Consider the following 14,688-nt stretch of genomic DNA (forward strand, 5'->3'; position numbering starts at 1 on the left):
AAAGGCTGCAAGTGCCATTATTTTTTTTTCTGTCAGCAGTGCAAAAACACTGCAGCGTGCAATTTTGAATAACTGACTAAAATATTAAGTATGTAATTTTAACTATTTGAAAAATGTGATTATTCCGGTTATAACTACGGTCGGTTGATAGCAGCCTCTAATCGAGAATTCGCAATAAGAATCGCGTCGTTGTTCTGAAATCCTGAGGGTAGCCTAACTTTCAGAGGGGGCAGCCTTCTGTTATTTTGGCAAATCGTCGACCGTTGTGAAAACATAGCGATCGAACGAGGAGGAATACGCGATGGCGACGTGACGCGTTTTTCGGTCTCTTGGATAAAAATAGTCCGCATGTCGTTTCCCGCACATATCACAGCCGACCACGATTGTACCTTCGCCGAAAATCCTGCGGCAAAAAAAAATAGCGTTGACGGAACGGATGTCTCGAGTACGCCGCAATTAATACGGGCTATTCCTACTGCAAGATATCTGCGTGTTTTTCTACAAGCATGCATCACTGTACCGCCGCACGCGATTAGCCGACAGGCACTGCCGGGCGCGCCAATCGGAATGCTGGGACCATCCGCCTCGCTCGCAAGCGCCAAAGTGATCGTACAACACCTTTCCGCCTAACGTCCGCCTAGCGGCCGAAAACTGGCGGACCGCTCGCGAAGAGGACCTGGCGGAACCCGCTCCGAAACGATAGTACCGTTTTAAGGAGAGCGCGGAGAGGTTGGTTGGTGGCAGCCGGACAGATCGGGCGTGTGCGGCCGGTGGTGGTCCCGGGGTCGCGGAGTTGGAGAAGCGGGTTCCTTGAACGGCGGCCGGGCGGGTTGGCCGTGTGGTGGCCGACGGTGGTCCGGAGTCGCGAGAGTTTGGAGTTTTGTCTGTTTTAGTTAAAGCGGAGAGGCCGAAATATTTCGGCAGATGTAAATCAGTTTTGTAGATATTGTAATAAATAACCTTTTGAGGAAAGCGTTTCCAAGTGCCAAGGTCAGAAGACCTGCACTCCTGTCTCAAACTCCCAAGTCGCGAAGTACGTCCCCCGGGTCACTCACGAGACCCGCCCTCTACCACTCCACGTCAACATCTGTATGCAACAACATCGTACACAAGAGAGAGAGGGAAAAATAATCGTGACTGAAGAGATCCCGCGGAACTCGCGTCATTTTCATGTACCCAGACGCGGCGCGGCGGCCGCATTCCGGCAGAGGCTCCTTTGCTATGCGATTCGCCGCGTGTTAACCCTTTGTGGGACAGCAGATTTTTTATCCACAATAGATTAAAAATATTGTATTTTGCACGAGGTGCACAGAAACGGTTCTCGACAAATTTCACGATTTTAATACAAGTGGAAAAAAGTGCGACATATTTGTCCCGTTGGCATTAAATTGGGATAAATAAAACGGGATGCATTTGTCCCAGTGACCTACATGTGTTTCCTCACAGAGTTTGTTTTTTCTAACCACTTCATGAACTTGTTAGCACTACTTCGCTTGTTGTTATACTTGTTTGCACTACTTCTCCCACCTTGCAACACCAACAGCGTCTACGCCTTTGTTAGACTTTCACAGGGTTGCGTTCTTTGCCGATGAGCTGAACTTCACCCGAGATGCCAACTATTTTTGCCATTTTTCACCCTGCATGTTCATTTGGAAGGGCTTCTTGCTGCTAGCGGTTCAAATGTTACCCAAAACAAACTCTACATAGGATGTTTGAGAACTAGCACTCAATATTCAGTCATTAGATGTCCGAATATTAAATAGTCCAACTATGTTAGACTATAAAATGTCCAACGTTAAATGTCTAAGACCTTCGAAACAAGTGCACTTTGTGATCTACAGTTGTGCCTTTCTATGCAGAAAAAAGGAATCACTCGCCGGGCATTTTGACTTTTTTTTCCGGATCGAAAATAGCCCAAAACTTGCAACACCCCTCCCCCCGAAAAAAAAAACGAAGTTTAAAGATCTCGACTCGCTACCTCATCTAGTACACTCGGTTGGCGCCGTTTTTAAAGAAATAAATGAAACCTAAATATAGGTGGGAGCACAGTATATTTCCCACTGCATCTTACGAGCCCTTCAGTATGGGGAATAAAGTGGGACGTATGTGTCCCATTGTCCCACAAAGGGTTTAAAGAACCCCAGGTGGTCGAACGTCATTCCAGAAACCTCCAGAGACGACATGTCCCACAGCCTGTGCGCAGCTTCGTTGCGTTCAACCCTATATACAGCACGTGGCCATAACATACCAAAACACATTGTATCATGCATTGTAAGAAGAAAACAGAACCAGAAGCACCGCTCATAAGGATTAGCAGAACAGATGAATGGCCACTTGTATTTATCATAAACATAGCCAAAAGAGTAAGTCAGAGTCTTTTGCATCCGACAATCTTTTTCAAATGCAAAGTCTGGCTCCTAGCTGATGTACAGTACTCACGGATTGAAATAGGACATTCGGAGCGCGTGGCCGTCGCTTCATGGAGCGCCGCCCGTAGACGCTCATGGAACCAAGGTGGTGCATTGTGGTATGGCGCGAGAGGGAGAACATCTACAAAGCAGAATTGTTCCTTCCAGTAGCCAATGAGCCGGCCTGTGGTTTACCACATGCCTACGTGGCACTGCAAGGCTAGCGCTCCGAATGTCCTATTTCAATCCGTGAGTACTGTACAGCAGCTTTCAAGCCCCAGGAATTTTTAGAACGGTGTGGAGTATTTGTGTGCACGGGCCAAATTTCAGTGGCAAAATATCTTTCGCATATTTATAACGGTGAAATTCTGAAGGTCTAGTGAAGCTCTGAGGTCAAATCTCTGTTAGGAAATAATTTCTTGTATCCAAAATTATTAACGAAGATTACCTTTTCATTCGAGACCGCTGAGCAGACAAATGACACAAAAATCTAGGCAGAAAATACGCTAGAACAAAGAATTTTGTTCATTGATCCCCCCGTGAGAGTAGCGAGTTTTGTTTTCCTATTTGAGGATCTGAACATACTCTTATTTTCTTAGTAATACAAACAATCAGCGGAAACTTTACGCGTTGATCGGTTGCCTAATCAGTATTCTGAAACCCTGCCACGAAAAGCACAAAAAAATTAGCTGCGTTTTAACTACTGAAGAAAGGAAGAAAGAAGCGCCGTAGTGGAGGGCTCTGGAATAATTTTGAACACCTGGGAATCTTTAACGTGCACTGACATCGCACAGCACGCGGGTGCCTTTGCGTTTCGCCTCCATCGAAACGCGGCCGCCGCGGTCCGGTTCGAACCCTGACCCTCCTTTATTCCTTCCCTTAAAGCGCGGTTCAGGTGTACGCTGATATGTGAGACAGATACTGCTCCATTTCCTTTCCCCAAGAACCGATTTTTTCCATTTAAGTACTGCTTAATCTGGTAAGATGTTAAAAGCTGTGGTGTATAGACCAAGTAGACGCGGCTTGGCGTCTGTAACGTTGAGTGCGTTCCGCGCACTGGGTAGGCTGTTGTAGAAAACTAACTGATTTAGCTTTCGTTTCTAATGACAGTAGACTGTTATCGTTTATGTAACTTCGGTTATTGCAAGAAACAAGAAACAATCAAACTGTTCGTTAGGAGGGGAGCAAGAGCTCGAAAAATTACATGCTTATCGTTGGGGCTCCCTGCTCGTTCTGCCCTTTTCCCTTGCCCCTCCAGACGGAGGCGCTCTCTGATGGTCTCAACCTTTGGCCCTCTCCCTCGGGTTCCCAGAGTCCCGTCGCCCGAGGGGAGCCGCCGCCGGCCATAAACAAGCGAGAGGTGTCTGGGTTTCGTCTCATGAAGCGTATTTGAGAAAATCACATACAAAGGACACACAGGTTAAACACGAAAAGAAAACGAAGTTTCAACACTGCCCCGCCGAATGAGCTTGCTCATTCTACGTTTATGCAAACTCTAATGGGTACAATGACTGAACAGGGCGTCGCAAATTCTTCCCCTGCGGCATCCTGACCTCACAAGAACGAACCTTGCCGTCTCGCCCAGGAAACACGGCAGCGATAACTCCTGTTCTCCAGAGCAGTCTCGGTTGATTCTCTCGAACCAAGACAACCTCTCCGACTCGGGGAGTCACGGCTTTGGGTTGTTTAGAGGCAAAGGCCGAGCGTAGCTGCCCCAAGTATTCTCGCCGCCATGTCTGCCAGAAAAGATTCAGCATTCGCCCTCGCTTCTTCCAGAGCGCCCGGAGCGAAGCGGCGGACGCCTCGATGGCTCGTGTTTCAGGCGAAGGCAGAGCCGTCAAGCGTCTTCCCGTCAGGAAACTGGACGGTGTGAGCGGCGCACCGTCTTTAGGGTCCTCATATGTGTACGTGAGGGGCCTAGAATTTATTACTGCCTCAACCTCAGCCAGGATTGTTGACAGATCAATGGTGCCTAGGCACTGACGTCCGACCGTTTTCTCAGCGCGCTTTTCACGCTACGGACCAGCCTCTCGTAGAATCCGCCCCACCACGGTGCGCGCTCCGCTATAAATTTCCATTCTATGCCGGAGTTGGCAAAATGGTTCTGAGTATCAGGGTGCCGCAGGAGCATCCACAAAATGCCCATATCTTTTGAGGCTCGTTTGAACGAAAGAGCGTTGTCAGAGTAAATGGTTCGGCACAAGCCTCTGCGCGACACAAAACGACGGAATGCCTGTAAGAATCTCTCTGTGCTCATGTCTGCCACAAGCTCAAGATGCACCGCCCGCGTCACAGCACATGTAAACAGCACGATGTACGATTTCACGGTCCGACTGTTCTCCCTCACCAGGAGGGGACCGGCAAAGTCGAGGCCGACGACCTGAAACGGGTCCGCTTGGGACGTCCGGTCAGGTGGACGGAGCCCTGTTGCTGCGTTGAAGTGCGAGGCACTGTGCCGCTTACATACCACACACGATCTCACAACACTTTTCACAAGCTGACGCCCCCGCACAATCCAGTACTTGTCCCGTAACTGCACAAGTGGGTCTCTTGCACCTGCGTGAAGCAGCTGTCGATGTGCTTGGTGCACCAGCAGCGATGTGTAGCGATGCTTCTTGGGGAGCACAATCGGGTGTCGTTCGTCGAGTGTCGTCTCTGTGGAGCCGATTCGCCCTTTTATCCTCAGTAGGCCGTTTTCATCTGTCCACAGGGCAAATTCTTTCAAGGCGGAGTCGTTTGGGATGCGGCTGCGTTTCTTTGTGCTTTCCAGTTCCGCAGAAAATGCCGACTTCTGAACCCTTCTCACCCAAAATCCTTTCGCATGATCGATTTCTGCAGCAGTCAAAGGGCCCGAGATCCTGTCAGAAGATCGCAGGTTTCACACGAACCGGAAAATCCAAGCTGTTACTCGGTTCACTGTAGATGCAGAGCTATAATCTTCCAGATCCAGCAACTCATCTTCTTTATCGCTGGTGGAATTTAAGACACCAACCTCCCTTTTCTTCTCCAGTTCTTCAGCCGTGAAGTCGCCTGGTTGTGATTCAACCGGCCATACGTCAGCTCGACCTGTTATCCACTGCGGCCCGTTCCACCATAGCTCGCTGGTTTTCAGTTGAGTGCTTGTCAATCCCCTGGTCATGAGGTCAGCCGGATTCAATTTTCCGGGGCAAAATCGCCACGTCGCGGTCTCGCTGTTTTGTTGGATTTCCGCGACGCGATTCCTCACAAATTCCTTCCAGCGTGCTGCGTTTCCTCGAATCCAGCTCAGTGTGATCATAGAATCGGTCCAGAGGAAAACCTTGTCAAACTTCATATCAAGATTCGACCTCACGAACTGGTAGAGTCTTGACGCGAGTAAGGCCGCCAATAGTTCTAGCCTTGCCAAGGTGACCGCTTTCAAGGGGGCGACACGACATTTGGCTAGCATGAAGGCGGAAGTTCTTTCTCCTGTAGAATTCTCGGTACAGAGGTAGACCACGGCGCCGTAATCCTTCGGGCTGGCATCTGCGAACACGTGCAAAGTTCGACTCTGTGGGTGCCCTTTGGCGTTGGCTTCATACCTTCTTGGGATGGTGACCTCATGTAGCGAACGTAATTCTTCGCACCACTTGATCCACTGCCTTAGGAGATGGTCTGGAAGTGGCTGATCCCATGCGATGTTTTCCTTCCAAATCTCCTGAAACAGCTCTTTCGCTCTCACTGTATACGGCGATAGAATTCCTAGGGGGTCGTAGAGCCGCGCGGTCGTTTGCAGGACAAATCGCTTGGTATTCTTTTGCGCCTTTGAAAATTCAATGACAGAGTCGGGAGAAAATGTCAGTTGGTCTTCCATTGGTTTCCAACTTAAACCTAGCACTTTCAGCAAATTAGCCGGTTGTCCAAGGGGCATTTCATCGGGGATCTCCTGACAAAACAGTTCGTTCATCTTTGTGCTGTTAGAACCCCACTTGTGCAGGCGCATTGAAGCAGCCCGAAAGATGCGACTTGCCTCGTCGTATATCTTCGCTCCTTCCTCATCGTCCTGTGCGCCGCAAAGCAGATCATCCACATAAATGCAGCTTTTCAATACATCTGTCGTTGCTGGAAATTCATCCTTCATTGTTTCAAGGTGGTGCTGAAGCGTTGCTGCCATGAGAAACGGGCTCGATGTGGTTCCGAAGGGTATTCTGGTCATTCTGAAGCATTTGATCTCTGGCAATGGCCTGCCTTCTACAGGGCTCTCGGCGAACCATAGAAACCTTAGCGCATCGCGGTCCTCTGGCGCTACACCTATTTGAAGAAATGCTTTTTCGACATCAGCGACGAGCGCGACTTTATGTCGCCGAAAGTTCAGCAGGAGCCGAAAGAGGTCAGGATTTAAATTCTGACCACACTCGAGGTTTTCGTTCAGGGATTTAGCCTGAGCACTGTGTGATGAGGCATCGAAAACTATCCTCAGTTTGGTAGTCGTGCTGCTTTGCCGCAGTACGGGTTGATGGGGCATGTAGTGCACTCGCTGAGAGTCGCCGCAAAGTGTGTCTGTTGCCCTCTCTGCTATGCCTTCGACAGTTAAGCGCCGCATTTCGGAGTCATAATCTCTCATGAGACTCGGGTTCCTGCTTAACCGCTTCGTGAAATACCGAAGGCGATTCTCTGCTAATCTGCGGTTGTCAGACATTTCCACTTCGTCTTTCCAAGGAAGCTTTACTTCGCAGCGATCGTGGATCTCCTTGATATTTTTAGAGAAAACCTCCAGGGCTTGGGAGTCTGAATTTTCGGTCGATGTGTCTGAAGCACCAGTGTTTTCCAACTCCCAGAACCTCTTTAGAGTCGGAGCGGTTTCTCGATCAGCCACGGTCGTTCTCATGACAATAGTATGTGTGCAAATTGTCCCTTGACATTTGGACAGGACTCGGCCCTGAACTGCCCATCCAGATACCGTCTCGATGGCAGTCAGTTTGTTGGGCAGCTTTCTCACCTTCCCAGTGATGCATTCCCAACACTGACCGGAGCCAATCAGCACATCAATCGGTGTGTCATCGTTAAGAGCCGAATCATCACCCAAAGGAAGCATCAGCTCCCGAAGTGTTTCTCTGATCAGTTCCTTGGGGCAGGGGATACTCTGTTCACATATGGAAGGTGTTTCTAGGGCTTCGATTTTGTACTGCGCTTTTGGGTCGTCTCGTCGGAAGAGGCACACTTCAACTCGCCTGAATGTGCGTCTGGTCTGCCCTCCTCCAAATACTCCCACCAACAGTAACTCTGTCCCGAGCAATTTGCACCCAAGTTTCCTGGAGCAGTCTTCTGTTATAAATGTTCTCTGACTGCCGCTATCGAAGAGAACTCGAGAAATCTTTCTTGCTTTAGTCCCTTTGTTCAACGCTGTAATGGTAGGCATTAGGACTGTGTGGCGAGTAGGGTCCTTTTCTGCCCCTGAGGCGTGCAGGCTTACTGGCTGTACCCCTTCTTTGGCCGACCGTGCGTTCTTGGCATCGTTGACAGTAGGGTCGCACATCGCTGTCGCATGTCTGCGTTTACATCTCTTGCAACTGAGTTTAACCTTGCATTGCCTCGAACGGTGTCCATGCTTCGTGCAACGAAAGCATCCGCCTTTCGCTGTGAGGACTGCCTTCCTTTCGTTTACAGTCATCTTGGACTCGCACTCTTGGCTATCATGTGTCTTTGAGTCGCAGAACACGCATTGCATGCAGATGGCTGCATCGTGCAGGGCTGAGGCCGAAGAAGGGCGAGCGTGCCCTCGATGCTTTCGTGCCTTGTGCCCATCAAAGTGAGAAGCAGGCTTACCATGTGCGTCGTCGGGCCGGTCCTCTAGCGTCCTCTCGCGGCTTTCTAGCTCGAAGCGGAAGAATCTGAGTAGGGAATGCAATGGCGTCAGCTGTGAGCGGTCCGACGACGATGTCGTTGAACCTGAATCGTCGACCACCGTGTCGGCGTCGCTTCCTCTTGGTTCTCAGTATGTGAACGATGATAGTCCAAGATCAATTCTTTCGGGAGAGCGCGGAGAAGAACAGGATAGAGCATCGCCTGGCAGCCATCGTCTTCGATGCCCAGAGCCTTCAGCCCCCGCATGTGAACCTGTATCTCATCGTAAAGCCCTCTCAAGGCTCGCACATTCCTTGCAGAGAACACCGGTTTCACGTCGATTAGGCCCTGCATATGATCCTGAACCAACGCTTCAGGGTTTCCGAATCGTTGTCGCAAGATGTCGACCGCGTCGCTGTAGCAATCACCTGATGCCTGCAGACCGGCAATTGCAGTCACGGCCTCTCCGGTCAGCAGCGTCTTCAAGTAATTCAGGCGGTCGATGTTAGAAAGTTCCGTATTTTTGTGGACTGCCACCTCGAATTGTTCCCAGAATGGCTGCCAGTTTTTCCTTTTGCCATCGAATTTTGTTAGTTCTAGTTTCGGTAATTTGATTCTTTGAGCCGCGGAAGCGCTACCAACGGTAGCTTGAAATCGGATTTCCTTGTCTTTGCTTGCTTGTTCAGTTTGCTCTTTCTTCAGGTTTAGTCGGCAAATGCAAGTAGCACTCTTGTCACCATACTCGATGACTTGCTCGAATTCAGCCTCCGCTTCGTCATCTTTGACATTTGGCTCGATTGCCGCATCTACGTCGTTGAGCGGTTGTTTGACCAATCGTAGACATTCAAGAAGCACGCTCACCTTTTCGTTGGTGGGTGCTTCCTCGGCAGCGAGGATGTCGTCCGTTTCTTTGGTCAGCCGTGTAGCTTGACTTCTGACGGCCTTCCTCTTTTTCTTCAGAACATCCATGGTGATGTCGTTGGCACGTTGAGTCGTTGGGTCCGGTCGATGTCCCCGTTTAATCCGTTCCCGGGTTTCGGCACCAAAGTTTTGTTGTAGAAAACTAACTGATTTAGCTTTCGTTTCTAATGACAGTAGACTGTTATCGTTTATGTAACTTCGTTTATTGCAAGAAACAAGAAACAATCAAACTGTTCGTTAGGAGGGGAGCAAGAGCTCGAAAAATTAACATGCTTATCGTTGGGGCTCCCCGCTCGTTCTGCCCTTTTCCCTTGCCCCTCCAGACGGAGGCGCTCTCTGCTGGTCTCAACCTTTGGCCCTCTCCCTCGGGTTCCCAGAGTCCCGTCGCCCGAGGGGAGCCGCCGCCGGCCATAAACAAGCGAGAGGTGTCTGGGTTTCGTCTCATGAAGCGTATTTGAGAAAATCACATACAAAGGACACACAGGTTAAACACGAAAAGAAAACGAAGTTTCAACATAGGCAGCGCGCCCACCCTGCCACCCTGGCAAATGGCAATTAATGGTTGATCGCGAGAGGCTGGTTTCCCAATGAACGCTGCGGCCTATTGCTTCAGTGCCCCATGTTTGCCACAATATTGTCAGCGCTAATGCATGCAGCCCACATCTCTCTCTCTCACCAATCGTAAACTTTCACCGGCTTTTCTGCGACACTAGCTCCTTAACGCTGTCGCGTTAAAACAGCGCAGTCAGACCAACAGGGTCCCGCAATGAGGGACTCCACCTTGTATCGCAAGAGGCGATACCCACTAGGGGCCTCTCCCAAAGCACCTACCTGTATATCTGTCTAAATGAATGCTTTTCACCACGAGCACTCTCACTACGGCCACGTACCTCAAAGAGCGATTGAGGCGTCCACTGAGCCAGGAAGCCAGTTATGCGCTCTTCCTTTCCTCAAAATCATCGGAGTATACAACGTTGTGAACACCCACGCCATGCAATGAACGCAATGAACGCTGACGGCCTATACAAACAGAAACGAGTAGTAAATGGTTTTATTAAAATAACAATAAAAAGGAAGGAAAATATTTTTGCTAGCCCCGGCATCTGCCATCGATACTGAAGCACCTGAGCTGAGGCAGCGGAAATAAAGGATAGCAGGCAGAATGGAGAAATGAAATGAAAGAGGTGAGGGGACAGGAAGAGAGGATAGGGGGAGAGAAACAGAGGCGAGCGCTCGGTTTCGACGGCGGCGGCGGCTGAGTGACGTCATAGCTATCACGTGGTTTCTCCACGGTTCAAGGTGAAACGCGCGCACACTGTGCACACGGTGAAGCTACAGAGGGGAGCAGTAAAGCTTTCACTTTAAACCATGCTGTGTGAGCACCTTCCACCTTTATCTCAGATTTCTTTCTACATGCACAGGCTGTCGCGACATCAGAATAATATACCTGTCGGGATATTCATGAAGTGGTTTAACACCTCGTCACTGAACAAAGAAGCGCTTGCTCCTGTATCGAGTAACGCGGTGAATTTCCTTCGCGCTATCGTTAGCTCAATGAACGGCGCTGACAGGTAAACAGAATTTCGTATGCGACATGCCAAAGGCGCTAGAAAACCGAGGTTTTCTGTGTACGCCGCGCGGGATCGAAGGTCGATCACCGGCGGCTTTAGCCGTTTCCCGACCGTGTTTGGTTACGGGCGGGAGGGCGGCCACACTCGCGGCCGAAGTGCCCCGGCTGTTCGCACCGGTAGCAACGGTTGCCCGCGCCCCGACGGGCTAGGCGCTGGTCGCCACGTTCCGGTCGGTCATCTCCAACTCGCGCGGCGGACAGTGGGGGCCGCTCGTACGGCCGCATACGGCCTCGCGATCTCGCCTAGGTTTGTTCCGCTCTGCGGAAGCGTGTGCTGTTCGCAACGCGTAGCTGAACGGGTCCAAAGCACGGTCAGACAACTCCCAACCCCTTGGGATACGCTCGTCAGCAAACCGTGCTGACGCTTCAGCTCTGGATGGACTGCGCGCTGAGCTGCCATTCCACGCCCAGCGCTGCTCAAGTTACAGCGATGCGGGTTGGGGCGGCCGATACGCTCGCGCAGAGAGGATGTCTCCCTGAATGCGCTTCGCCTCAGCAGCCAGCTCATCCAAATCTCTGAACCTGACTCCTCTCAGTTAGGCCGTGAAAGTCAGGTGCGCTTGTCTCGTGACGCGCTCAACTTTCTCCGTGTTCGTGGCGCGAGGGTCAGCGAGGCGATAAAGTTCGTCCATCGCTCGGACGTACTCTAACAGAGACTCGTCGGGGTGCTGGGTGCGGAGCTCCAGCTCTCTCCTCAAACACCACTCATAGTTTGCGGGAAGGAATTCATCGCGGAAGCTTGCGCAAAACTCCTCCATTGTCCTTGCTCGGTTGCCGGCTAGCCGGTACCAGGCAGAAGCAAAGCTCCGTCAAAGAAACAGACACAACACGCGTGAGCATTTCGGCGTCTGCGATTCCTTTCACTTTATCATAATGCGGCAGACGGTCGAGGTACTCATTTTCTCCCGTGCTGTCGTGGTACCCCGTGTAGGTAAGCAAGTCTATCCTAACGCATGGTGACTGGTCCGCGGCTTGCTAATTGTTTTGTAAAATACTCGCCTGACTCTGCATAACGTGCATTGCGTTCAGCAAGAGCACCTCGGATGATTGCGGACTAACGTCCTCAGAGTTTGGCGCAACCGTTCATGGCGTCGAATGATGAGGCCTAGGTGCCTCATTGTTCGCGCCGCGGTGAGGCGAGGCGCCCGATGTGGAGCCCCCCATACCAGCCGGGCGCGCCTCATTGGTCTTCCCCCTCTGCGGCACGCGGCAAGCTCAAAGAGGTTATAGATTCCATATATAACATCCTTGGGCAAGCCGCCGAAAATGGCTCCTCGACCCATCCTCTGCGCTGCAGATGAACCCGCCGCCGCTGTAGGTTTCGCGGCATGCGCTTGCCGCCGGCGGTGTGCCGCGCGCGTATTGCCGCCGGTGCGTCTGTGCTTTATTCCTGGACTCAATGTACTCGAAAACTCACGCGAACGCGAAGGCGGCAAGCGACGAGCGACGCCGTCGCGCGAAGCAAAATGCATGTGTCGCTTGCAGTGTCGCTCGGATCTGCACCCACAGAAAATTTCGCTCGTCGCCCGGAAGTCCCCCACGGGACTTGCCAATCAAAGCGCCACAAAGCCGTTTCCGGTTTGTCCACGGTTTCTCAGCGGTACATCTCACGAAACCCGCCCGTCGTCTTGGTCATCGCCACCGCCGAGAAAATATTTGGTTTTGTAGCTGAGAGGCAGGCCCGCGTGCTTTAAATAATTAAAACAATCTACTTGTTGGGTGCGGAGGGCTAACAGCATTTGGAGCGGGCTACGCGAGCGGGCCTACTGCAGGGAGCGATCCGTGTCGAGCCGCGCGTACCGGCGCTCAATCCACCGTGCCGCTGCGCTTCAACTGTGCAGAAACACTCGCGGCGCGCATTCTCACTGGCATATTATAGGTTGCTCACTTTCAATCACATTGCGGTGACAGTTTATAGGACTGTTTTTACTAAGCCGGAGTGCACAGGCCCCGAACGAAAGCACACCTCCCCCGAGAATCCGTGAGGTGACTTCGTCTCCGCAAGCACGCCGCTGGTTATCTACACTGCTGCTACACCACTGCCGTGGAGGAAATATTCCTTTGGCCCGGACTATGAGGCAGACTCACAAAATTTTGAGAGAACAGGTTACGGTTTATGATTTTATGGGGGTTTAACGTCCCAAAGCGACTCAGGCTATGAGAGACGCCGTATTGAAGGGCCCCGTAAATTTCGACCACCTCGGGTTCTTTTAACGTGCACTGGCATTGCACAGTACACGGTCCTCTAGAATTTCGCCTCCATCGAAATTCGACCGCCGCTTCCGGGATCGAACCCGCGTCTTTCGGGCCAGCAGCCGAGCGCCATAATCGCTCAGCCATCGCGGCGGCTAGAACAGGTTGCGGGCGTTTTTCTAAGTTTGAGTGCGCAAAGCATGGAGTCCGCTGCGCACGTCGCGGGTTCGCGTCGCCTGCCGCCTTCACTTGCATGGAACTTGCCCACAAGCGACGGAGCGAGCGTCGCCGTGCTGCCTTGTCGCGTCGCCTCGCTATTTCGCGCACATGGAGTCCAGGCTTTAAAGGGGCTGCGAAACACTGCTTGAACGGATGCCGGTTGCACTTCAAATGGATTCTTTATGTCGCACAGATGCTGACTCAAAAACAATGACGAGAATAGATGCATAGGAACGGGAGTTATTCAACGAAGAAATTTCAAAATACAAGCAAACAAAACGCTGCTGTCAACTCGATTTTCGCGCAGCTTCCCATTCCCATTTCACTCTCCCCATGACGACACTTAATGCTACCAATCAAAACAACCTATCTGAGCACGTGGAGGAAGTTTTCACTCCATGGTTGCCTGTGCTCTGTAACTCGTTCATGCCAAAGCTGGCAGCGCCGTTTGCATGGTTACAACAATCATTGTGAACGCCCAGCTGACCCAGCGATGCTTCATCGTCACGTCGATGATGAAGCATCAGACACATTTAGCATAGCGCGTACAGCTGCTGCTTACCGCCTACCATCGCCCGTCGCTCCTAGCGCGCTGGTTGGTCTCGGCGAGCAAAGAGCGCACGCTGTTGACTAGGGTGCCTGAATACCAGCGCTGGTATTGAGGCACCCTACTGTTGACTAGTGTTCCTATATATACAGGAACACTACTGTTACATATACAGGAACACTACTGTTGACGGGAGCGTGGCGCCATCTGGCGCCACCGCCCGGTGATCCTCCATAAGCTATGATGCGCACTGTCTGCTGAATGTGAAACGAACGCATCCTTCCTTGTGACCTAAACGAACGCTCATAGAGTGCAATGGCTCGAGCGGATCGATTCCGCAAAGCCACTCTCAGTGAGTAGCCATAAGTGTTCAGTGCTAGATTGTAGGATGTTTACAGAGAGGCGCAAAGTCCTTCGATGGAAACAGTAGCCAGATCCTCTGGTGGTGTATTTTTGTTTTACTTTCTTTACAGCGCTTTTATCTAAGGCAAACAAGTGGGTTTCGTAATGTAATATAAAACACAAAAACTTCACAAAACGTGTCTCTAGTTATTAACACAATTTGCAGTATATTTACTCTTTGTCCAATCATCAAGCTCCCACTAAGTGATATCATACCCGCTGCTAAAAACCGCCACTGTATGGTGACACCGTCAGACCCGCGAATTTGCTTTTGCGAGCTAATTAAAATATTAAAAACCGCAGTATACGTCTCCGACCGATGCTAATAGCATCACTATAATTCATTCTATGCAACCAACAGGCAAAACAATGCACGAAAAATGTGTTTCAGGGGCCCTTTAAGAAGCAGAAGACAGCAGCGGAGACAACCGAATAGGGAGTGGAACGGCTTGCCAGACCGAGATACCTGACTGCACTGCTGAGCGTAGTAGGCGCCGCATAGCCGTCGAGATGGAGCCCAATGTCTCTCATTGCTAGACATGCAGTGGCCACAACAAGTTCAGCTA

Source organism: Amblyomma americanum, chromosome 1 (assembly GCF_052857255.1).
Source record: "Amblyomma americanum isolate KBUSLIRL-KWMA chromosome 1, ASM5285725v1, whole genome shotgun sequence".
Classification (NCBI taxonomy): Eukaryota; Metazoa; Arthropoda; class Arachnida; order Ixodida; family Ixodidae; genus Amblyomma; species Amblyomma americanum.